We start from the raw sequence: 12,128 nt of genomic DNA, 5'->3' as shown, positions 1-12,128 counted from the left end.
TTGGGGGGTATAAGTTCACCAAGGTACTCATGGATGGAGGGAGCATTATCAATATCCTTTATTATGAAACCTTCCGTCGCATGGGGTTGACAGATAAAAATCTTAAACCGTTGAACACTGTATTTCATGGTGTGGTGCCTGGTAAATCGGCGTACCCAGTTGGTAAGATAGCTGTAGAGGTTGCTTTTGGAGATGATCATGATTCAAGATCAGAAACATTGACTTTTGAAGTGGTGGAAATCAAGAGTCCGTATAATGCCCTGTTTGGACGACTAGCTTATGCTAAGTTCATGGCAAGGCCCTGTTATGTTTATCTGCAGCTTAAGATGCCAGGTCATAAGGGGACAATCACAGTACATGGGAGCAGGAAGATTGCTTTGGAATGTGAAGAAGGTGATGCGGCTTATGCCGAGTCGGTTTGTGCAACGGAGGAGCTGAAGTTCTATAAGGACAACGTTGATCCGGCAGGTATGACTTCTTTGAAAAAGCCAACTACAAAGCATGATCCGGCTTTGAAGTTTAAATCGGCTGAGGAGACTAAGCTGGTTGACTTTGTTCCTGGCGATTCATCCAGGCAGTTCAGCATTAGCGCTAACCTGGATCCAAAATAGGAAAGCACGCTCATCGAGTTCATCCGTGAGAACCGGGACATCTTTGCATGGAAGCCTTCTGACATGCCAGGTGTACTCGAGGGAACTCGCTGAGCACACTCTTAATATAGATCCTAAGTTTAAACCAGTTAGGCAGTTTCTCCACCGCTTCAATGAAGAACGGCGCAAGGCTATTGGTGAGGAGGTAGCCTGGCTTTTGGTAGCAGGGTTTATTATGGAGGTATTTCACCCTGAGTGGCTAGCTAATCTGGTGCTGGTACTTAAGAAGAACGGCACTTGGCGTATGTGTGTGGACTACATAGATTTGAACAAGGCATGTCCAGTTGATCCCTTTGCTCTCCCTCATATTGATCAAATCATTGATGCTACGGCGGGTTGTGACCGTTTGTGTTTTCTGGATGCTTATTCTGGTTATCACCAGATCAAAATGGCAGTTAAGGACCAGGAGAAGACAACTTTTATAACTCCCTTTGGAGCCTTCTGCTATGTATCTATGCCCTTTGGGCTCAAGAGTGCCCAGATGACTTATCAGTGTTGTGTACAGAATTGTCTTCATAATCAGATTGGGCGCAACGTTCATGCTTATGTGGATGATTTTTTGGTAAAATCCAGAAAGGAGGAAACATTGATAGATGATTTGAAGGAGACTTTTGATAACCTCCGGGTTTATAAGATGATGCTTAATCCGGCCAAATGTGTCTTTGGTGTACCGGCAGGCAAGCTCTTGGGTTTTCTGGTGTCTAACAGGGGCATTGAAGCTAATCCGGAGAAGATCAAAGCTATCATGTCTCTGGCTAAACCGGCATGTATTAACGATGTTCAGCGTCTGGCGGGTCGTATTGCAGCATTGAGCCGATTTATCAGCCGTTCGGGAGAAAAGGCAATCCCTCTGTATCAGATGATGAAGAAAACAGACCGTTTCGTCTGGAGTGATGCTGCCAATGAAGCCTTTGAGAGTTTAAAACGGCAGCTAGCTGAGCCGCCTATCCTTGCTGCTCCGGTTGATAAAGATCCCTTACTGCTATATGTGGTTGCTAATGCCCGGGCTGTTAGTGTGGCTATTGTGGTGGAGCGCAAGGAGGCTGGAAAGGAATATCTGGTTCAACGGCCGGTTTATTATATCAGTGAGGTGCTTATTGAGTCCAAGCAGAGGTACCCACATTGGCAGAAGCTGGTGTATGGAGTTTTCATGGCAAGCCGGAGCTCAAGCACTATTTTCAGGGTCATCCTATCACTATGGTCAGTTCTTCCCCCTTGGGGGATATCATCCAAAATAGAGGAGCAACTGGCCGGATTGCCAAATGGGCTATTGAGCTTGGACCTCACAGGTTAAAATATACGCCTCGCATAGCAATCAAGTCCCAAGCACTTGTGGACTTCATCAATGACTAGACAGAGTTGCAGGCACTGGAGGAAAAGCCAGATAACACTTATTGGACTATTGATTTTGATGGGTCCAGACAATTGGAGGGCTTGGGGGCTGGAGTCATATTAACTTCCCCACGAGGTGATAAGTTTTGTTATGTTCTCTGTTTAATGTTCCCTTGAACTAACAATGCAGCTGAATATGAGGCCTTGCTCCAGGGTCTTCGGATGGCTAAGGAGATGAATTTAAGCCGGGTTAAGTGCTTTGGTGACTCGGACCTGGTAGCTCAACAGGTGTCTAGCACTTGGGATTCCAAGGATCCACTCAAGGCGGTGTATCGACGAGAGGTGGACATAGTGGCTGGTCATTTCAAGGGTTATCAGGTTGACCATATAGACTGGCGAAAGAATGAAGCGGCGGACGCTTTAAGTCGCGCAGGCTCTCAATGTAAACCGGTGCCGCCCAATGTCTTTCGGATGTGCTACATAATCCGTCGGTCAAGATACCTACAAAGGAGGATTTGGCTGTTCCTGAACCGGAGGCTCAATTGGTAGCGGCTCTTCACGTTATCCCGGATTGGACAGTCCCATACCTGGCGTACATGAATCGGGCGAGTTACTAGAGGATGAAGACTTGGCCAGGCAGATAACCCAGCGATCCAAATAAATGACCATTATCAATGGGGAGTTACATCATTGCAGTGTAACAGGGGCATTTCAGCGTTGTGTGTCTCCTCAAGAAGGTTGCGAGATTTTGCGTGAGATCCACAAAGGAGATTGTGGTCACCACGCCGGTTCAAAATCCTTGGTAGCTAAGGCTTTTCGTCGCGGCTTCTATTGGTTAACGGCTCATGCTGATGCTGAGGATTTGGTAAGAGGTGTGATGGTTGTCAGAAGTTTGCACGCTGCGCTCATGTTCCGGCTCAAGACTTAAGGATGATTCCAATCACTTGGCCGTTTGCAACTTGGGGGTTGGATATGTTTGGGCCCTTTAAGAGGTCCAAGGACAAGAAAACCCACCTACTAGTGGCGATTGATAAATTCACCAAGTGGGTAGAGGCAGAGCCAGTCAGTAAGTGTGATGCAACCACGGCGGTTCAATTCATCAAAAAGGTGATCTTCCATTTTGGTTTTCCATACAGCATCATAACCGATAATGGTACTAATCTATCCAAGGGGGCTATGGAAGAATTTTTTCAACGTGAGCACATCCGGCTTGACGTGTCATCAGTGGCTCACCCCCAATCTAATGGTCAAGCAGAGAGAGCCAATCAAGAAATTTTGAGAGGCATCAAGCCCCGGCTTATGGTTCCTTTAAAGCAGAAGCCGGGTTGTTGGGTGGACGAGTTACCTTCTGTGTTATGGAGTATCAATACCACACCGAACAGATCTACGGGTTACACGCCTTTCTTCATGGTTTACGGAGCAGAGGTGGTTCTCCCTAGTGACATCTGTCATGACTCGCCCCGTATGGAGGCTTATATTGAAGCTGATAATGAGAAAGCACGTCAGGATTCACTGGACCTATTAGACGAGGAGCGTGATATTGCAGCGGCTCGTTCGGCGATTTACCAGCAAGACCTGCAACGTTATCACAGCCGCCGGGTTAAAACCAAAACTTTTCAAGAAGGTGATCTGGTGCCCCTGCTCATCCAGGATCGGACTGATATGCACAAGTTGTCCCCACCTTGGGAAGGACCTTTTGTGGTCAGCAAAAATCTGCACAACGGATCATACTACCTTATAGATGTTCGAGAGCACAAAGACTCACGTAAATCGGAGGAGACCCAATGGCCGTGGAATATAGCTCATCTTCGGCCTTACTATACTTGAGCCACAGGCTCTTCTTATGTACATATTTATGACAATGTATATATTATGATCAATATAATAAACCGGAGCCTCAGCCAAAGCGGGGTCTATGTTGTTTTTATTACATCATGTGTGGTTACATGGGGGCTTCTTTTTATAAAGCAGAGTTCTATTTCCCATTGCCACGGCTTATAAGGCCACATATTTCAAAGGAAATCACTTGGGGGCTTGGTCGCATTCGAACCATAGCTACACCTCTTGATTGGCATAAGGCCATTAGGGAAATCACTTGGGGGCTTGGTTGTATTTGAACCATAGCTACACCTCTTGATCGGCTTAAGGCCAAAAGGAAATCATGTGGGGCCAAAGAGAGTGTTGCAACAACACAACTCAAACATAGGCACCCACCGAGCATAGCTCAAATATTGCTTGGGGGCTCTTTGCTTCTCAAAGAACAAAGAACTTATACCCTTGCAATAGGCTATCAAGCCAGGCTTGGAAGCCAGGTGTATTCACCTAAAACCCCGGGTTATCCTGCCTTTTTAAGTAAGCCACTCCGTCCAGGTAATCCTGGTATGACCCGCCGAACGTTTGACAAGTCAATCTCATAGACCCTGAACTTGTCAAAGTTAAAATGACGATTGGTTAATGTGAGGTCCATCTTAAAAGGCTTTGAAAAATGGTTTAACTCAGTGGCCTGGCAGCCCATGAAAAGCCTTGCATGTTCTTTTTGTGTTTTATTTGACAAGTTTTTTCTCTTTTGGTGAGATTTTTAATATCTTATGATAAAACCGGCGTTTATTGACCCGGGTTGGCTTTCAATGATAAGTTGTTAGTACATGATCAATTATAATCCGGCGTTTGTTGACCTGGTCTGGTTTCGACTACAAGTCACCAGTATTATATGTGGATACACTGGTGTTTATTATAACCCGGTACGATTTTATCATAAACCGGCACAACATGGAAGGAGTTATCAATACTCAAGATTGGGGTTATCACCCTAAATATACAAAGGTTGGTCAACCAACAGTGTGATTCAATATCACAGGTATCATATCTTTCATCTTTGATTATTTCCAAAGTACAACCTTGGTTATAAACCCCGGCTATATATTTGGGCATCATGACCCGTCCAGCGGTAAACCACTAGGACACTTTCAAATTTCTTTTATGCAGGAACAGTTTGCATAACACCGTTACGGATTATGAACATAATATATTCTGAAGCAGGATGGATTAACAGTATCAGGCAACATAAATATGCATGATGGCATAGCAGACCAAGTATTTTGAACTAGCCTATTACAAGGCGCTTTAATTCCCAAAAAGAATAATTGTTTTCAGCAAGTATGGCAGTACGTAGAAGGCTAAACCAGCCTCCGGATCATGACTCGTCACCAGGCTGACTTGAAGGTTGTGGATCGTCTTGCGCTGGTGCATCTTCCTCCTCTCTACCCAGTGGCTGGAAGTTAATGGTTGACCAATCGATTCCAGTTAAGGCTTGGAACATAGCTTCATCACTTATAAGGTTTGAGGGGTCAACATCAGGGGCATAGGTGTGCTTATGGATTGGCGGAATAAGATCTTCTACATCATGTGTTGGCGCAGGATATCTTTTATGATCAGAATCATCAACCGGCTGATAGTGAGAGAGATCTGTTTCCTCAGCCAATTTGCTCGCTGAGGGGCGCATTTCCCTTGTCAATCTTCGAAGATCATCATTGTTAAACTCGGAACCGTCCTCCTTTATGCCAGGATAGTCGCTGCCTATATTCGATGATTCAAGATCCGGTATCCATGCCTTAGCCCGGATTAGGGTAGTCAGCACACCTGATCTTGCAGCTGATCTTTTTAGCTCGTCCAACCGGGAAGGCAACATTGACAGTTTCTCAATGGTTTCCTTTATCAAAGTTGGAGGCGGTTTGTTATGAGCAGTAGTGCAGATGGCCTGTTGAGCTCCGGAATATGACTACTCTATCAGAGTATAGGCAACCTTCAGCTTCATCTGCATGTGTCATTGCAAGCATCAGTAAACCAGCAACTAATGAGATAATGTATATTTAAAAAACTTCAGATGAGGATACTTACCAAACACAGCAGAGGTCATGGCATTTATCTGCCGCTTTAAGCCGGTCAGCTCTTCGACCACCAGTTTAAGGGCTATTTCTGCGTCTTCAGCTCTCTTTTGCAGTGCGGTTCTTTCTATGCCCCAATCCGCCATTCCTTCTTCAAAGTTTCCTTCAGCTTCTCCATGGTTGCTAAGGCACTGATCTGTTCCTCTTTGGCTTTGGAGGTTTCTGCTTGCTGGGATTTGATATTTTCTTGAAGGTCAGCGGTTTGGGCTTCCTTTTTGCTCAGTTCAGCCCATAAGAGAAAGACATATTATGAGATGGCAGTGAATATTGGAAGTAACAAGCACATAACAAGTTATACACTTGGCACTTGGGGGCTAATGACTATTTTCTCGATTATCAGAATTTTTTTACAAGTCCCAAGCACAATACAAGTATTATTCTTGACACTTGGGGGCTAATGTACGTTTTCTCAAAGTAACATTGGTTAAAGTTCTAGTTCAGCTTGGAAAGATAGACTGGCCCTTGGGGACTACACAAGCGATAGTTAAAATATTACAATTCTAAACTATCAGTTCATCTTAGAAAGATCAACCGACCCTTGGAGGCTAAGCATGCAAACTAGAGAGATTACAAAGTCCCGGTTTAGATTGGCATCATAAATCGGCCCTTGGGGGCTACTGGAGTTGGTACTGGAAATTGGACATAAGAGAGAAACGTTTATGTAGTTACCTCATATCGCTCCTTCATCAGATTCACTAAAACCGGCTTCGTAGTCGCGGTTTGTATATAGACGGTTTAAAAAACCAGAATGAAGTTCTTAGGCGTAGACAAGTCTGTGCTCCATTTGCCTTTGCCCATAGCATAAAGTTCTTGCTTGGCACTATGCTTTGATAACGCAACAGGATAGCCAGGGGTGGTGTGGCCAACACCAGTAATCATAATTCATCTTCCTTGTCACCAGCAGCCTTGACTGGAGTTGACGATTTATCAGTTTCCTTGCCGGACTGGACGATTTATCATCAGTGCGGACCAGGCTTGTCGGTTTATCAGCATGGCCTGCTGCATCAACTTCTACTTGCTCAACAACAAAGTCATGATCTTGAGGCGACGGATCATCAAACATGGCATCAGCATTTGTTCCTTTTGGTTCAATAACCACATGGTCATCAGGCGGTTTATCTCCTCGAGCTTTCTTGCTGGGTCTGGCCTTGGCTCTGATAGAAAAAGATATAAAGGTCAGTATAACATGTAGGTATAAAGAGTCAAAAGGAGTAAGTTTAAAGTATTTACACAGGAACAGTCTTAAGAGGAGGGAGTTGTGTGGCCGTTGACTCTCCAGAAGATGAATAAGGTGTTCCCTGATAATTTGAATTGGATGGATTAAGAGGTTGTTGGAAATAACCCGCCCTGGGATAAGAAGTATCGGAAGTGTGTGAGACCTCAGATCGACGTTCCTGAACCGGAGTGTTTGATAAACCGGCTGAAGTGACTACTTGGCCGCTGTGCCGGGTTGTGCGGCGAGCTTCGTGTTGCTGCTTCTTCAAAACAAAGTGTGGGTCCAAGTGAGCTAGGGGGTGAGAAAATCTTACTTTTCGGATTGCTTGACGGATTTTTTGTGTTGGCAGAGGGTCTGAACCGGAGGAAAGGATAATTACCTCTGCATCATCGGCTTGGCTGCCTTCTGCGTCATCCTGATAATAATCATTGTTAATGAGGTGTATGAAAAACGAACCAAGAGAGTCAAGTTCTACCTCTGAGGACGGATTATCAAGATCATCATCGAGGTTCAACCCGGTGGACTCAGCTGCCTTCTTCTTGGCAGGTTTCTTGACAACCTATGTCTTAGGTCGAGGGGTCTTGGCCGGTTTATCTTCACGTTTCTTCTTGCAAAATGGGTCGCCACCCTGTTAAAAGATTGACAAAGGATATAAAAGATTACACAGTTAAGAATATCAAAGTATAAGCAGGAGTGAGGCAATTCTTACAGCTGGCGGTTTATTCAAGGTATAGAAGGGACTTAACCCGGTCTTGCTGCAGACAATCTCCGATTCATTCAGTATTTTCTTAACACATTCAGTAACTTCAGCCTCTGTTAGCTGAATATCAATATGCCATTGAGGATCTTTTGAGTCTCCTATATACTCACACATTAAACCAGGGCGACGGCTTAACGGTAAAATACTCCAAGATATCAAGCAACGAACAAAGTCAACTCATGTCAAACCGTTAGCCATGAAAGCTCTAAGCTTGGCGAGTTGTGGTGCGTATGTGGCCCGTTCCTTGGCAGTCAACCGTTGCGGAAATGGATGTGTGTTGGTAAGCCGGTGAGCACGATAACCCGGCAGAGGGTGCTCATCTTCAGGGGAAGTATCCTTACAGTAGAACCAAGTCTGGTTCCAATCCTTAGGATGACTATGAAGTTTGGCATGAGGGAAGCTGACGTCCTTCCTTTTCCGAATGGAGACGCCGCCAAGTTCAGTGTTGGGCCCGTCTACAAATTCAGTACGACGGTTCAAATAGAAAAAATCCCGGAATAATTCAACGGTTGGCACTTCTTGCAGATAGGCCTCACAAAACACTTGAAAGTCGCAAACATTGGACACAGAGTTGGGTCCAATATCTTGAGGGTGGATCTGGAAGCTGGCAAGCACATCACAAAAAAACTTGGATCCGGGCGGTTTAAAACCACGGCTCATGTGATCAACAAATACCACTACCTCGCCGTCCTTAGGGGTAGGAGGATTTTCTGGACCAGGAATGCGCCAGTGGATTTTGCTTCATTTTGGTAAAGCGCCAGTTCTGACGCATCCATCTAACTGCTCTTTAGTAACCCGGGAAGGGACCCAATTACAAGCATAAAATTGTTTGGCTATTTCGATTGATGAGCTGGAAAAAGATTGATGCCGGTATAAGACTCATGGTTGGCAAGCATAAAGCGTAGAAGGTCAATGAAAGGGTATTCAAGCATGCAAAATCGTTCAAACCGGAGGTTGATGCTATTATAAATGGTAAAATGATTGGCGGTTTACAAGGGGACTAATGGCATATGATAGATTATTTTCTAAAGGATAAACCGCCTACGCAGACAATGAAAGTACAGATCTGAAGCAAAAATGACTATGTGAGGAAAAACAGGTTTCACATTGGAATTTTGGATCTACCGCATGTCAGGAAAAGAAAAAGATTTAGACCTGAAAGTTGGTACTTGAGCAGTTCGCAAAGTCCTAGATTGGTTTTTATACACAAAAGGCATGATTTGATAAGCAAAATAAGGACTGTCATTGCTACCGCACAAAAGAACATCAAGTTTGAAGTCTGTCATATAGGATCTAATGAATAACAAGGGTAGAATGCCATGAAGCTTCTACGAACTCGTGAGAACCCTAGCGGATCTACAGAGGAAGGGAAGAGGAACTTACTGAAGCTGTTGAAGCAGTGGAGGCGCGCCATGTTTGTCTGGAACGTTCAGGTTGATGTAGCAGCCGGGGGTGAAGACGAGGGCGGAGCTTGACGATGACGGCTGCGCGTACGGGTCAGGTCGGCACGAGGAAGAAGAAGCAAGGAGGCAAGAGGGGAAAAATGGAAAGGACCCCTCGGTCTTATTTATAAGGCGAAGGGATAAGTGATAGGCGCGAAAATCCAGGAGCCAAAAAAATTGGATTTGTGACAGAGCGGTCGCCTCGATTGTTGGAGTTTCATTAATGAAGGTGAGACATACAATTTTTAATAACAGGTGACGTCATGGCGGTTTATTACAATCTTGGAGGATGACATCATGGCGATTTACAAAATTTATGCGAAGGTACTGAAGGAGGAATTTTCTAAGTGTTGAAGATTGACATGAACAAGTTCAAATCAATCTGGGGCCTAATGTTGGGGATATTACTCTAAAATATAAACCGGCCATGAGGGGCCAGGTTATGCCCACAATGAGTTAGTCATGTTTGAAGCCCATGAAGACAAGAAGTATGGCGCTTTATAGAGGAGATCTAACAGGAAGGCCCAGGGCCCGAACGCGGATTAGGGCCCATAGACATAAACCGCCATAGGATATGTAAATTATGTTGTAAAGCAAGGAAAGGTAGAAACCGAGCTAGGCACGTGTATGAGCCGGCTTCGGGATTCTGTAAACCAGCGGGCGTTAACCTGTGTATATAAACGGATGACCCGGTGGCAGTTTAGCGACAACAGACAATAACTCGAGAGCCAGGCAAAGCGGATTCACTCCCTGGTCACCGAAACCCTAGCAATTCCATCACAACTGGAGTAGGCTTTTACCTTCATCGTAAGCGGCCGAACCAGTATAATTCCTTGTGTCCCTTGTCTACTTTAAACCCCTTTAAGCTAACCCGTCGTGATGGCTCCATGACTAAGTCCTTTCACTAGGACATCTGCCGTGACAAAACCACGACACCACCCTAACCTTTCCAAAGAGGATCCCCTCTTAATAGTATGGCTTTCCTACGACTCAAATCGACCGAAAAGAAACATAGAGAAACACCGTCTTCGATAGGCTCTGAGGGGCACCAAATCATCTTGTGCCTAGACATGAGATATCTGAAATGCTCAATGCACACGATTAGTCCTTAAATGCATTGTCATCAATCACCAAAACCACTTAGGGATAAATATGCCATTGCACCTGGCTTTCTTAGCCGACGGCAATGATTTCCATAGACAAATATTGTACTGGCCCCAAAACCACTCCAATGTTGGGGGGTCCGACGCAACCTCGTGCGGCGGCCCGTAGGGGTCCTCCTCGCCGCTTCTCTTGGACTGAGCGTCCTCGGGGGGGGGGAGGGGGCACCTCCTCGTCGGCGCATGGGCAGATATGTGATGCCATGGCAGGGATCTGGGTGTGTGTGAGAGAGAGAGAAGGCGAGCGAGGCAAGGATGTATAGGGTAGTATTTATTGGCGGCCAGAATCTAGATCAACGAGAACAGTACACACGCCGGTCGCCAGAATTTACGAGTACTGTAGTTTGAATTGCACACGATTCCCGCAACAGAAGTTGTGTGTGAACTTAATAGCTGACGGTTTCGAATACAGAACCGCGTCTGATTAATAACCCACGCCACTCACCTTTGAAACCTCGAGGCACGAAATAGAGTGCCTATTGTGTGGGGCCCGGTTGTCTTGCCATATATTTACATTTTCTTTCCTCATATAAGGGGCGAATGCTTATTTTGTGTTACCATGGCACTCCATGCATGTGTCCAAGCCGTGACACCAATATGTTTGAAAATTCCTTCCAATCTACTACACATGGAATTATCTCGCACACAACAAGTACACAAATATGATTTTTCAAACTGTTATGGTTAGGTGTTGCATGTACATGTAGTTCAAATTTGAATTACGATCATTAAATGGCTAGAAAATCACTTAAATGTCTTAAAAAGGTTAAATGACCCCTGGAATTTTCCAAATTTTGACATGATAGTTGCATTAGTGCATGTTAACTGTAGAAATTCTTTGAAGGCCACGAGAGGAAGCTATCGCCAGTTCGTCATCAAACATGCATTGTGTACTCTCAGAACCACCCCCTTCTAGTGAGTTGTCCCGGTTTGTGAGGGGTGTGTGTCCAAATTTCGTCAAACAAGACAACTTTTTACCACACCGTCGTGGTGCCATGCCATTACGTCAAGCAAGGTTTCATGTGTTTCTAATCATTTTTGATTTTTTTGGAATTTAAATTCCATGGCATGCACTCGATGCTTTATCTCCAAGCCGTGACACCAATATGTTCGAGAATATTGCAATATACTGCACATGGAATTAACTCGCATACAAGTACACAAATATGATTTTTTTAAATCATTATGGTTAGTTGTTCCATGTATATGTAGTTCAAATTTGAATTATGGTCATTAATGTCTTAAAAAGGTCAAATGACCCCTGAAATTTTCCAAATTTTGGCATGATAGTTGTATTAGTGCACGTTAACTGTAGAATTTTTTCAAAGGCCATAAGAGGAAGCTATCACCGGTTTATCATCAAAGATGCATTGTGTCCTCTCGGAACCACGAGCCTTCTGGTGAGTAGCTCTGGCTTGTGAGGGGTGTGTGTCCAAACTTTCGTCAAACACACTAATATTTTTACCACGGCATCTTGGTGGCATGCCATTACGCCAAGCAAGGTTTCATGTATTTCTGATCATTTTTTATTGTTTTGGAATTTAAATACCATGTCATTCCATGCTTGTGTCCAAGCCGTGACACCAATATGTTTGACAACTCCTTCGAATTTACTACACATGGA

Source organism: Triticum urartu, chromosome 5 (genome assembly GCF_003073215.2).
Source record: "Triticum urartu cultivar G1812 chromosome 5, Tu2.1, whole genome shotgun sequence".
In the NCBI taxonomy this organism is placed as follows: Eukaryota; Viridiplantae; Streptophyta; class Magnoliopsida; order Poales; family Poaceae; genus Triticum; species Triticum urartu.
Note: the sequence above shows the minus strand (reverse complement) of the source record.